Source organism: Nipponia nippon, unplaced genomic scaffold, assembly GCF_047370975.1.
Source record: "Nipponia nippon isolate SJK-2023a ecotype South Korea unplaced genomic scaffold, ASM4737097v1 scaffold_4, whole genome shotgun sequence".
Classification (NCBI taxonomy): domain Eukaryota; kingdom Metazoa; phylum Chordata; class Aves; order Pelecaniformes; family Threskiornithidae; genus Nipponia; species Nipponia nippon.
Window position 1 is genome coordinate 59,201,073 of NW_028262358.1, and position 14,464 is coordinate 59,215,536.

The 14,464-nt window shown below is 41.0% G+C and overlaps 1 protein-coding gene across 4 annotated transcripts in view; it reads left to right on the forward strand.

Annotated features, from left to right (window-relative positions):
• The first annotated feature begins 3,794 nt into the window (after positions 1–3,794).
• The window catches only part of TULP4 (TUB like protein 4), a 162,337-nt gene continuing 151,667 nt past the window's right edge, over positions 3,795–14,464 (forward strand). For 2 of the 4 annotated variants that reach the window (XM_087774614.1, XM_087774618.1), the window contains exon 1: positions 3,795–3,879. The gene's annotated coding sequence lies outside the window, so the exon portion shown is untranslated. Of the gene's footprint in view, positions 3,880–3,906; positions 4,022–14,464 lie in introns of those variants that run through there. The other 2 variants (XM_087774615.1, XM_087774616.1) reach the window with 2 other exon arrangements.

Here is a 14,464-nt window from a genome sequence, read left to right on the forward strand (position 1 = left end):
GCTAATGATTACACTTGAAAGAGGCACGGAGGGTTGGTTTTTTTTTTTTTTTAGAAATAGGCCACTTTTCCCTTGGATAACTCAAGAACTGTTTTTTGTTTTTCCTTTTTCCTACCTTAGTTATCTGGACTTACTAGATCTGCATCTTTAAATTAAACCGTCTTTAGGATGAGGTTAATTATGAAGAGCTGCATCCCTGAAAAAGACTTAAAAAACAAACAAAAAACCCCTCTGAGTTAAACTAAGGGATTCAAAAGGATCTTAACAATAATGGCTACATTTGATTTTTCAGGTGTGCTTTCACTTTCTCATGGAACATACTGGACACTTCTAGGAAGTGATTGTATTATTAAAAAAAAAACAAAACCACCCTTGACTGTACATATAAAGAGAGAGAATATATAGAGAGAACTATCAGCTCACCAGTTCTGGGAATATAATGACTGCAGAAATCACAGTTCTGTTCTTTGCGGTGCTAATGTTGCTTGCATTTGGAAGGCAACCAAGTCCTGTGCTTTGTTTTCTGTCCCACCATACCCAAGTTATATAAATGAGCATGAACAGAGTGAGCTTGTGAAGGGGGAAGAAATCATGAGAAGTGAAATGACATGGAAATAAAAAATTGTGTCTGCAGTGAAAACATTTAATGTGAGAGAGTGTGAATATTTTACCTGATGAGAAAAAAAATTGAGATGTTCTGGTTGGGCAGACTAAGGATGGTGAGTTGAAGAAATTGTTTCCTTGTGTTTTCTTTTTGAAATAAAAAATTCTGACACTCAAAAAAGTTCATGTAGTTGCTCATAGACAAGTGGGTTTTATCATCTGCCTTCATGAATGGTCATAGCTAGTTATTTTAAAAGTGTCTGCCTTTAAAAAATAGGAGATACTATAAGAAAATCTTCCTGAAAAAGAGGCCAGCCTTTGGTTCCTTAGAGGGTTGTGAATATGTGATTAATGGTTTATAGAAATGGACAGGTATTGGAGTAGCTGCTTACCTTCACAGCTGAGTGAGATCTAAAAGCATAGGCCTGGTCATGACTGAAATGAACAGAGCTGAATTCCTTCTGAAAAGGCACCTTAAATTCACAATATTCCAATAGTAAAAATGAATTTACAAACTTTTCTGTACAGTTGCTTGACTGACCTTTTATTATCCAGTCAAGCTGATGATTTTGACAACACAGTTTTAGGCTAATGTCTCCATTCATTTGTACTCCTGAAGTGGCATTACATGTTGCAGTTGGACTATTGAAATGTTTATGCCGTTAGCTTCATAATATAATGAACTGGTGCTTTAGGTCAAACTTATTACACTGGAGGAAGGGATGGAGTAGACTAGTGAAGGAAAAGGTTGTTTCTCCCTTTTGAGTTTTCTATGGTTTGTACATACTTTTAAAAAATACTTTGGAGTATGAATTAAGTGGGTTTTAAAATGCTTGATTATCCTAGAGATGTACCTTTCGTCACAGAAAAAGTACAAAATAGTAGTTGCACAAAGCTGATGCAATACAGTAGCGGTATTTTCCTAAGTGTGATCTGCCTTTGCATTTATAGAGCAGCAGCATACTGTAGGCAAGTTAAAAGAGCATGTGCTATTGCTATAAATAATAGAGGTTTTGACTTGTGTTTTCACTTTGGAAGCTGAGGCCTTGTCTTAACTGCAAGGATACTCCTGGGTTCCAGTCACTCAGATTATGGACTCATTTTGAGACTGCTGTTGGGCCCCTTCTGCACATGGGGGAATGCTGTAGTCCATCCCTGATGTGGAACCAGGTCCTGTTGATTAACACACACAGATGAAAAAGATGGCCAAGGTTTAAACATAGCCTGAAGTATCTGGTTCTAGTTCCTGGGACTCTTGTGTGTCCGTGTGAATTTGTTTCTGGAAAATAAATGTGTTATGTTGATCGAATGAGCTGCAGCAATGATAAGAGAGTTCCTGTGTCCTTCAGTCCTCAACATGTAATGGGGTGCAGAATGGGTAGGACTCCCGCAAGGTATCACTCAAAGTCATGAGCATAGTTTGTAGAGGCTGGTGAACAACTACCAGACATAGTTTTCTCTTGGGATTATGAACCCAGCTACAGAAAACTTACACAGCTGAGAGAAGGGACTAGTGAGCAACACTGTTATGCTGTAGTTAATGAGCCATGGGTGGACAGGACAGGATTACACACAGGGTTAAAGCTGCAGCTGTGTTCTGGAAACCTCTCGGTGACGGTTTTTGCTTTCCTACCTAAACTTAATTCTTATGATGGCCTGTAAATTAGGAATTGGGCTAAGGCACAGATGACTTAAGTTAAACACAAGAATTGAGTGATACAGTGGTTTTAACTGTTTTGGCTCCTCAGAATTTTCTACTGAAGAATTAATCCCAATGTAATAAATGTAAGCCTGCCAATAAGGGGGGTGGTGGCGGTTGCTGTCTTTTGCAGATATCGAGGAGGTGGTTCACAGACCCTGCTCTTCACAGCTCACCAGCTGATAACAACTGCTGTAATGCACCCAGAAATGGAGCCTTAACTCCCTGATAACTTTTTATTGCACTGTAGCTATAGGACTGTTGTTCTACCTTTAAGAGATGCCCAAGGGTTTAGCCTGTGTAGTGCAACTGAAAATCTTCAAAAAAAAAAAAAGGCAACTTTTTTCTAGATGAGAATTGTATTAACAGATGAAATCTATACCTAGCTCTAACACATTATCTCAGGCCTCAGTCTTCCAGGTTTTCACAGACCTAGCTGGTCCTCTGGCACAAAGTTTGGCCCCTTCTTGCTGTAGGTTGTAAGATAAAATCCTCATGGAGCTTTGGGGAATCATGTGAAAAATATTTACCTTTTTAGTTTCTGAAACGGTCAGTAAGCTTTGCTTACTAAAGCCAGCAGGGGTTTGGGCCTTTTCACTTCTTGCTCCCCGTGTACTATTCTTTAGATTTTTTTTTTTAGAGCTGATAGTTAGACATTGTTCCTGGTTTCCTTAAACTACTAAGTGCTTTGCACTTCTTATGTTAGGCATTTCATTGCTCCTTTCTGAAGAAAGGGAAAGTGCACCAAATGTGATACCAGAACACAGCTCCAGAGTTTGTTTGCGATACAAATCCCTTTTTACTGAGGCTCCCCCAGGTCTTGTAGCGTTGATACCTCTGGGCTGTGTCCTGAATTGCCGAGTTTGAGGATAAAGGCATTCTCTCCTGTAAGACACTGCCCTGACTCGTTACTGTAAGCACTGTTTTCTGGGAGCGAAGGCTACGCTTCGCACGGGGCACTAGCCAACGCGGTTAATTTTCACGTGCTGTGGCTTTTGGTTTAAGTCAAAATGCAGGAAGGCAGTGGCGCCAGCGCCCGAGAGCTTTGCTGGGGCAGTGCTGATGCCCCAACTGCTTCCCTCTGTGCTGGCCCTGACGGTGGGAGGGAGAAGCCAGCTCCAAGTGCTGCTCCAGACAACCCCCAGTAGCATACCCAGCCTCGGCTTCCTGTAACGCAGTGTCATTTCTTTTTCAGAAGAGGGTGAGGAAGGTAAGGGCCTGAGGGGGGACGGGGACGCGGGGCGGCAGCCATGGCCCCCCACGGCCGCCTCCCCTTGTTAAACGAGCCGTTATCGCGTCGCGTTAGTGTCACGCCGTCATGGCGCTGCCCGGGCCCCACCAACGGGTCGCGGCGGTGCAGGGGGCGCTGGCGGCTGCCCGCGGCTCCGCGGGGGAGGCTTTGCCTCCCTCTCCCCCCCGCCGCTGCCCAACCCGGCGGAGCGGCCCCGGCGGCGCCCGGCGCTGCGGGAGAGACGGCGGGGGCGGAGCCGGGCCGGGGAAGTGTGGTGGTCACGTGGCGGGGTCACGTGGCGGGGGAGTCGGGCCCAGCCGCCGCCGTCGCCGCTGCTCCGGTAGCGGTGAGAGACGGAGCCGGGAGGGAGGGACGGCGGGCGGGGAGGGAGGAGGGGGAGGCGCGCGGGGCCGCGGCGGGCGCGGGGAGGGAGCCCGGGGGTGCAAGCGGCCGCCGCCCGCTCCGCCGCCGCGCCGCGCCCCGGCGAGGTGAGTGCCGGGGGGGGGAGGGAGGGGGGGCGATGCGCGGGGCAGGGCCGCAGGGCGGGGGCGCCGACGGGGGCGGGATGGGCCGGGCCGGGCGCTGTGCGGGGCCGCGGGCGGCTGCGGGGCTGGTTGCCTTTTGTTCCGGTGGGCACCTGCGTGCCGGCGGGCGGCAGAGTGGTCCGTTTCTGCGGGGGGGTCCCGGGGCGCCGGCGGGACGTGCGGATCCGTTGTGTGCCGCGCGCCGCGTCCGTTCTGTGGCGGTTCCCCCCCGCGCTCCTGAGGGGCACCGGCCGGGCTGAGCTTCGGCCGCCGGCCGGCGTCGGTCCTGCCGGCCCCCGTCAGCCTGGAAACCCCGGTCCTTCCGCTATACCCGCGGCTCCGGGCGCTCCGAAAGCCGGGCGGTGGGTCGGGGGTGGCCCCCGCCCTCTCCCCGAGGCCGCCGCTCCGCCTCGCCTAGCGGCCGGGGTCCGGCAGCGGCCGGCGCTCCGGGAGCCGCGGGCGGCGGCGGAGCGGGGAGCGGTGGCGCTGCCGCCGGCACCACCTGTGACCCTCCCCGCGCTGCCTGTAGCGCTGCGATTTTTTCTGTTTTTTTCTTTTTTATTTTTTCCTACATTCCCCCCTGCCCGCCTTTCTCGGGGGGGGGGAGTGGGGGGCAGACGGTTAGGAAATTTGCCCTGCGATGCGGTAAAATTCGCCTAGCGAGTGCAACTCCTTCGCATTCTTTTGTGTTGTGTCTTCGCATCGTGCCTTTCAATAAACGTCTGCGTGCGAACATGTTCGAGCACCTTGGCTTCCTAAAGGTTTCTTGAAAAGTGCAGGAATCATTTACCAATTCAGTACTTAAATCTGATTTAAACAGTGAAACAGACAATTAAAACAGCTGTATGGGGTCAGATCAAAGGTCTGTCTAGTTTAGATTCCAGTTTCTGCAAGTGGCACATAGCAGATGCTTAGGAAACACCATAACAACAGGGTGAGCGTGCTGTGAAGCTTTGGGAAACCAGCCAGGCCTCCAGCAATTTGAGGTTAAGGGACTTCCCGAGTCAAACGTGATGTTTTAGTATTTAAGAGCCCTTTTTCTTCCATGACTTAGACAAACATGTTTTCAAAAAAGAACAAGACAAAGGCCTCTTAATAGAAAAGGTTTTTCTTTGCCTTTTTAAAAAAATACAATTGCACTCATATTATTGTTATAGGCAATTTCATTTTGCCAGGATGAAATTTCTCTGTCCAAGGATTACTGATTCATGAGCAACATATTGCGTTTTAAATAGGTAAGGGGTATTTGCAATGGAAATTTTCCATGCGTATGGGAGCTGTAAATAATAAAATTGTTTTTAATGTCTTTTTCCGCAAATCATTTGCGAAATTTAAGCCTTAAAACCTAAAATATCTGTTTAATAAAATGCAATATAGTAAGAACTTGCTCAAAATAGCAAGTATTTTACCGTAATACAGTATTGACAGCTTTGAAGATGATTATAGGAATATGAACCACTAACATTTAACTATTAACTCTTTAAGCTTAAAGAGTTAACTTATATAAAAAGAAGAGGTTTATTAATGGAACAGATTTCTCATTACATCAAGATTTCTCGTAAAATTATTTCAATAATGCCATCGTAGATTTTCGCATAGTAGCAAAATCATGGTGATCCCTGGGGATGCTAGCTATCAACATGATCCTGCAATCCTAATTCAAGAAATAGCTTCATACCAGGAGCTCCTAACCTGATTGCTCTTATAAGGAACATTTGCACAAGTGGGCCTCATTTTTCACAGGCAATGTGAATGTCAAGCAAAGCAGAGCTATTTCAAAAAACTGCATATCCCCCCACGCCCCCAATGGAATTTTATAAGAAGGTCATTATCAGTTTCTCGGGGGCTGAAAGGAGGTAGTGGGTTGGTGTGTGTGTGTGTGTGTATATATATATAGATAGATATTTATAAGATTAAAAATAGCTTAGAAAACTGACAACTATGACTGTTGTGAATGACTTTCATGGAAAGATGATTTTTTTTTTTCCTACAACACATCGCTGCTGCTAACAACAGACTGTGGAATTTGTTCTCACATAGTCAACAGATGTTTATTATAAAACCCTTACCATATTTCACTATTCTATAAAAACCCTACTCACTATGAACTATACTGAGCTCCTGATGGACGGTTTAAAGTATTCAATATATTTTCTTCAGCAAGGTGAGGAGTAGATTTAAATGGTTCTGTTGTAAGCTTACACCAAGAAAACTGTTGCACTACAACTGTTCTTAGCTCATGGAATCATTTTTATCACAAAAAAATGATAGGTTCAGCTGAACTTTCAAATACAATTTTTTTTTTTTTTTATAACTAGCCTCTAGGAAAAGTTGTACTTGTTTTATGTAATTATTAAGCATACTTACAATACACAGCTTTTAACAGTACTTCTCATTAGTAGGTCTCAAAGCACCTCGCAAAAGAATTCAGTGTAATTATTCTCTTCTTATCTAAGGGTAATTATAATCATCTTATCTAGTGCTCATAAAGAGATCATTGTCTGCTGTGATCACTGTAAGAAACTCTATAAGAAGGTCTAATAATAAAGTCAGATTTTTGATTTACATTTTTTTACAATAAAAAAATGACAAACCTTTCTGTTTTGTACAGTTTTCTGTTGTAGCATTTTTATTTCGTTTAATGATGCCTGAGGTAATTTCATACTGTACCTTCCATACCAAGGTTGGAAGCTAAACCTGTGCTTTAACTAGAACAGGCTTCTCAGTGTCAGAAGAGACCCTACTGAAGACTTAACTAAATTTGTTGACGAGTTAGAGAATGATTCAGGACAGTTTCTGTTAAGGTGATCGAAGTAGTAATGGTGCATAGCTCTAGTTCGGTTACCAGCGAGCTTGGCTGCTAAGAGAGTTTGTACAGATGTCTGTTGGTATCTATCAGGAGAAAAAAAAAAGGGGGGTGTGTGTGCAAAGGAGTGACTTACGTGGCCAGCATCCGTGTATCTTCTTGGTTTCCTTCATTTCCACCTTGCAGAGCTGGTAGAAATGGTACGGAATCTCGCATTTCATTTTTTTGACTGGAACCACCAGTTCCAGTCCCCTTCGGTGTCCCATTTTTGTAATGCATCTGGTAGCAGAACAAACTTCTGATGCTAGAGGGGTGAAGTGCATGTCCTTAAATTGTTGTTTTCCAACTACCTCTATCAGTTGGGGTGTGCAGATGCTATCGGTGCATTTTAATAGTTTACTTTAGGACTTGAGGTCTTCTACTGGGTTTATATATTCCAAAATAGGACAGAAAGCCATTTATTTGGTTTTTGTTTTTTTTTTTTTTTTAATTCAAGACAATACATTAAAGCATTGTCATTTAGGGCTAAAATACCAGTTAGGAAATATATGAAAGATTTGATAATGGAAGGATTATAATTTGGGAACTACATAGTATGCTATATACTAAATAGTATGGGAACTGTATTCCCAGATAGTGTAATGCTATCCAGAAACATGAGCTTGTACAACTTAGGTCTAAGTTGTAAACCCTTTATTAAAGGGGATGAAGCCTTGTGTACTGTAATGATGAGTTTGTCAGCAGTCTTACAGGTGTATTCAGTGATTTCAGTTGACTGTCTGTAAAAACAATGCCTGCTTGTTGGCAGGCTAGCATCTAGACTTCAGTTAGACCTGTGTGGGTTCAGATTATTTGGAGAAAAGGTCCAAGAGAAAATAGCCTGAGAGGTCCAGTTCCAAGAAGTTTTTCTGCCTATTTCTGTGTTCACTGTTTTTGTGTGACTCTTGTTTTGATCCATGCTTTTGTATTTGATCCCTTATTTCTATGTTATGTTATTTTTAACTATGCCTTTGTTTACATCGTTTCACAGTACTTAAAACTTTAATATCTTTTAAATGGTCTATGATAATAGTTTTCACTTTGTGCTTACACCTATGTGTTAATACCTTAGTATTACTCAGCTGCACATCATATCCTTGATAGCTATAATATATCAAAGCTGGTCTGGAGAACCTCCCACTGGAAAGCTGGGCTGTTTGTGTAGCGTGGAGGTCCTGATTCATTTGTGATTGTTGCCTTCTGCGTAGTTTCAGAGCTAGCAGGCCCAGCTGGTAGTCACACACTTTCCTAGTACCCTGGGTTTGAACAGTCTCCAACATCCTTGTCTAGCACAAAGTATTCTTTGCGAAGCATGTGCTTGAAGATTAAGATTAACTCTCCTGTTAGAATATAAAGATCTAGCAGTTCTCAGTGCTAGTATCAATCCATCCTATCAGTTCTTCCTTTGCTTTGTATGTGTGATGGAGTAGATTCCTCTCCTTTGAAGACACTCTTCTCATTAAATATTTGTTGAAGCAAATATCTTGCAGCTAAACTGATCTCTAAATAAAATTGTCATATATCTCTTGTTTCACTAGTTTGAATAATAATTGCAAAGTAAAATTTGGAAGATGGCCAAACCCATTCACATAGCCATTTAAAGAAAATTACTGCAAATACATTACCAGTGGTACCTGGCACCATTTAAACAGATGAAAGGAGCCATAAATGTTGGACACAATATGAAAGAAAAGAATCTTTCTGAATGTATATTAAGAATACTATAGAAGAGCAGTGTTTTTGAAGATAAGTAGCAAATAAAGTTATTGCGAAAAGCAAAGGTTGGCTGCCCACTGTGATTGTGATGGATCACAGTCGACAGGAGGCTCTTTAGTTGGAGAAAGACCATAGCTAACAAAATTCTTAAATTGTGAGAGGGAGAGAGCGCTGTCACTTTTATTCTGTTTTGGTGCAGTATCTGGTACAGTGGGAGCCCTGGTCTGTTGGGCATCCAAGTATTACTAGCAATATTATTGCTGCCTGTGCTTGATATAGAACAGATCCCCCTATTCTAATGGCATGGTGGAATGACTTCGAGGAAATCCTTTCAGTTCTAAATAACTAAAAATAAAACACAACCCCAAAGATCTACCTGTCTAAAATCTGAGTAAAATACACAAAAGGGAGATTGACTAACACAAATCCTCTCTTGCAGATAATATAGGCTGTGGATAATAGTTAATGTTGTATAAAAATATAAAAAATGTTACTCATAAAGCTATTTTAAGTGTTAAGTAAAACCTGAAAGGGGGAGTGAATTCAGCTAAGGGAGGAGGAAGAGTTATATATTTGTGATGTCTTCCCCAGCTCTCATGAGTGATGTAAGTATATTAAGAACTGTTACTATATAAATATCTTGGCTACCATACAAGTGTTTGGAAATGAGGGAATTGAACAGTGTAGGTGTTGAACCAGCTTTAGATATTTTACCTTCCCTTTTCCCAGGCACAAAACTACGGACCTAAGAACAGCTTATCAGCTCAGACCAAAGGGGTTTCTACATCAATAGTGTGTTTTTAAGACAGATGCCTAGGGAAGAGTATCATAGGCTGTGCAAATAGCTGAGTATCTGAAGGCAGTATCACAGGCTTCTAGCAGGATGCAGGTTAGGGGTCTCTGGGCAGATGATTTGGTATTTAATCATTTGGTGTTTAATAGTTGTGGTGAATTTATGTAGTCCCTTTTTGAACCCTTGATAGCTTTAGCATCTGCAGCATCCTGTGACACAACAATGAAAGAAATATGTGACCGTTTTTAGTTAGGCTGTTGCCGTCTTAAAAGTTACAATCCTCCACTCCTTTCATTTTGCATCGTGAAAAACCCTGTTATTTTTAATTTGGAAAGTTCGATATCAGACTTGTATGGATAAAGTTGACTGCTTGATGTACATATATGGAATGTCAGACCTTGTGTGCAGACTCTTTATTTACTGAGAAATATAAGAACTTTTCATGAAATCTCCTCACTTTCAGTAATGTCCAATTTGTTTATGCTTTGCACTTCTCTTAAAATGGAACCTGAGAACTCCTTATAGGCAGTTTTGCTCTTAGCAGTATATCTTTTTGTAAAGACTACAGCATTCGTATCTGTATATGAATTGTATCTGTAGAAACATTGTGAGCATAAAAAGCTTGCTTTTGAAAAGTAATTGCCAAATTTGTGATTGTTTATAAGAATGAAGAAAGTTTTGTTTCAGATTTTGGTGTGAAGTTTCTGTAGTTGAGTAACAGAAGCCAGGTATTATACCTGTATTTATCATATGGTCATCCAAAAAAAATGTAAGACATCTGCGAATAATTTGGAAACAGAACTTTCACTTAATCTGTAAAGAAACAGTGATACATGTCAAACAGGTTTGATTTGCCTTTCTAGACTTGGATTGCTCTGGAAACTGCTGAGGACTTTCCCAGTTTGATATGGACTTATCTCTGGCTTGGATTCCTCCTTCCTCCTCTTGAGTGTTAGGGTTTGCTGTCAGATCTTTAAAGATGTTTGAAGCCTAAGGCAAAGGATCCTTTATGGCAAAATATATATATATATATATGTATATTCTGGCAGTGTGTATATATATTTTTTTTTAAATTTGTCAGAACAGAAAATAAGGCTACAGCTCCCATTGCCCAGTAACTCTTTATGAATTTAATTAGACAAAGCAATGAAAATGGTTGAATTCTAGGAAAGAGATTTAAATAAATGCATTTGAATCTTACGATGACATGGGAAACTATGCAGTGAAAATCTGCTATCTTGTGTAAATGATCAAGGGATACAATTAAACCAGCTTATGTTACAGGCATGTGATTTGGAACCATTTGCAGTTTTTCCAAAGCAAAGATGAAGGTATAAAAAAGGAAAAAAAAAAAAGATTAGAGAGATGGGGGAAGGGACATGGTTCGAAAGATACCTGTAGCAAGCCCTATTATGAATTGTAATAGACCACCATGAGCAAGAATTAATCTGTTTCTCTCAACAACAAAAACTTCGGTGTAGCAACAGGGTTCTATTAAAAGCAAATGCAAATCATAGGATTAAGTGATTAAGTCGTCTTCCTCTGAGTTACAGACCTTCCAGAGGTGGATTCCTTCCATTCTTCCAGATTTTGCCAGCCTGCTGAGGAGACATTCTCTTTTCCCTTATAGCAGTAGAATAACCCTGTGGAACATGTATTAAATCCGATATACGTTATTTCCCAGTGTTGCAAAGAGAGTTTTTGAATTTGAAAGTCTGTTCACTGGACCTGTAATAAGATTGAGGAAAGTATACAGTATAGAAAAATATAATTTGAGCTCAGTACTAGTGCTAAGAATATGCCTGTACAGTATTAGTCCCTCCCTTGTATTTCCAGAAGGTTAAGTACTTCTTTTTATTAATAAAGGAATTGGAAATTGCTCTTTCTTCCAAGGATTTAAACAAGAGACTGCTGATTAGAGAATGATGTTGTAGCTTGGGAGATGAGGAAGAAGATTATATGGAAAATTCTCATAATACAGTTTCATTTTCGGTACTGTGTTGGTGGGTTTTGCAATCATTATTACTAATACAGAGAGCAGATGACCTGAATAGTCGTTGTTCTCGGCTAAAAGTGACCAGTAATGTTGCAAGATTTCATAAAAGATAGTGTCCTATTTTCACGAGATGCCAAAGGAAAGTCTTTTGTCACTGTCATAGAGAGGTTATATTCCAAAGGTTGGATAGTTACTTAACTCAGTTTTCCCCCTTTGGAGTTTGGTTTAAATACTTCTAGTGTAAGGAAGCTTCTAGTTGTTTGGAGAGAAAATATTTGTGATTTAATTGTCTAGTGCTGTGGTGACAATGAGCTCTTGCTGATTTTAAAATAGCATTGCTCATTGAAACTCCAGAAATACTGGGAAAACTTTGTTACCTGTTTTGGATTTGAATTTGTGTCCTTGTCATGCAAGGATGAGTGTAAAAACCAAGAAATTACTCGCATTGCTTTATGTTGGGCAGAGAATGAAAACTCTCCTAAAAGAATCAAATGACCTTTGCATGGGAAATGATAATATGATTTTTATAGTGTCTCCAGGAGTAGATCTGCTACTAGTTGTCCATTTTTGTTTAAGGAACATATAATGGGACAAATGTGTTGTGAGGATTTGGATCGTATTGATTCGCCGCCAGTTGCATTGTCACAGTTTTGACAAATGTCATGGCTGATGACTGAGTGTCCATACTGATGTGCAACTGTCTATTTGTTTTCTCTTATGTCTACTTCTGCTTTGTTTTGTTGGTGTGTAGACTAAGATCTCATTGCTTCCTGAGCCTAACACTTGCTCAAGCTCTTGGAATGACTTTTCTCCCTTGGAGTGTCTTAAGAGGTTTGAGATGTTGCCTTCTTCACTGGCAGGACTAGTGTGGAAGCACTGAATGAAAGATCTTTAAATGCTGACAATGCTCAGTTCTGTTTCTGTTTTGATTGCCCCAGATGACATTTTTGAATGCGCTTCTCTCTGTGTGGGCTGATAACACTATTGATGAGAATAGGCCTGAGGTGATGCAGGTTGAATGGAGAAAGCACTGGAGAACATATTAAAGAATACGTGACTTCTTTGAGTTTGTGTCCTTGATTAGGTGGCGTTTTTTGGGGGGGTGGTGGTGGTGTATTTTTTGTGGGGTTTTTTTGGTTGGTTGGTTTTGTTTGTCTTTTTCGGTTTTTCTTTTTAATGATGGTTAGGAAAATTTCTTCCCATCTTTCTGGTTAAGAGTTGTGACCCTGTTTCCTGGATGCTGATATTGTTACTGTCTTTGCCTTCATTGAAATTTACAGTTTTGCAATTTTGTGGTATGCTAGGTGAGACTGTGTTTTGTTACTGCTCTCTTGTTTCCTCTACATCTTTATAGCAAATGTAGTCAGGAAAGAAATCTTGGGTTTTTAAATTTTGTTTTAAAGTACCTCATTATGTTAGCTGATCTAAAAATCTATGTGGAAAATTGCCCCAAGTTAAAAATAAGTAACAATTGCACACAGACATACTTGGCTGCACAACAAGATCTATTTTTAGAAAAGGGTTCCGACCTGTTTTCACTTAATTTTAATGGTCTGGAGTTTTACCTTCATTTGAGAAATCTTAATGAATTTTGGCATCTTTTCCAGTCCTTCCTAATAGATAAATGCATGCGTCCTCTGGATCAGATTTCAGAATCATTTGTGTAGAGGAAGCCCTGTTTATCTGTCAGATAACCTCAGGTATTCCAGTAATTCCTAGTGTGTTTGAAGTTCTGCCTCTGCTTGTTTGGTGTTTACTCTAGCAGGGTCTTGTGATTGGGAAGGTGAAGTAGTCTGTAGGAGGTTGCTGCCATATAAATACAACATATTAAAAAGCAAATGCAGTCCCTTGTAGATGCGTGTTCTGATGAAATGTTGTTTTCATTTTTTAAATTTAAATAATAAGATTGGCAAAAGTGCATGCCTGAAAGAGGTACCTGTATAGGGCACATATTTGGACATATCCACTAAAGCACTCATGCAGTTGAAAGACTCCTCTACCTGTTTCTAGCGATAGTGAATCACAGAAAGGGTCCATAGTGTTGCTAAATTAGAATATGGTGTGTTGGGAGTTTTGGGAGTTAGCAATGACAAGTCTGTATCGCTCGTTCATTGGCAAGGGTGTGTTTGTGATGGAAAGGTTGATTCAAAAGCTTAGAGCATTTCTTTCTCTCCTGTGTAATAGAAAATGCATCTATAGACTATTCAGCTTTATCCATAGAGGTGCTTTTTGCCTGCAGATTTTTGAGTAAGGTTGTGGGAGTTTTCATTTTCACAGTCCTTTACCAATGTCTGTGTTTACTGAAGCAGTACAAATGAAGCAGGGATGCTCTTTTGTTGAAAAGTCTCATCCTACCTGTTTGGGATTGTTTCTGGAGGACAGACTCTTCATTCCTATAATAATTTTTTATAATACTTAGCTATTATGCCCCAGATTTATGTTTGAACAGTGTAGTATACGATATGCAAAATACAATTTATCCATGTCATAGATTTGTTAAGACAAGAATAAAACATTAAGGTTATGTAGCGTAAACTTCCACACAGCACTGTCTTTGCATTATATGTGAAGTTGGGTGCTTAGGTTAAACTAAAGCAGTGTTCTTTTCAGAGAAAGTAATTATGGGATTTTCTATTATCGTTAGACTTAAATTCATGATGCAGCTATGAAGCTGGTTCCCTCATGTAGTCAACTGTTAATAGGTCTGTTCTTTTCTTGCATCAGGGTATAGGTAGAGACCTTGTGAAGAAGAGAATAGTACTTCAAGGCAAAGAGGCAAAGATAAAATTCCTTAGGTCACAGAGAGGGGTAAGAAAAGACAAGAAGGTCCTTGCTTCTCATTTTGAGGCTTATCAGTGTTCTGGTGCAGATGTTTATTCAGAAATTTAACTGAACAAACAAAACATGCCATGAAAAATGCAATGAACTAAATTGCGTTCTTTCATGATAGCTTTCTTCGCTGGGTTTCGCAGGTTGTGGTGTGAGGCTTCTTGGGTGTCTCACCTCGAGCTGCTTGCCACCTCTCTTTGTAACATGTCTTGTTTACCTATCTTTTTC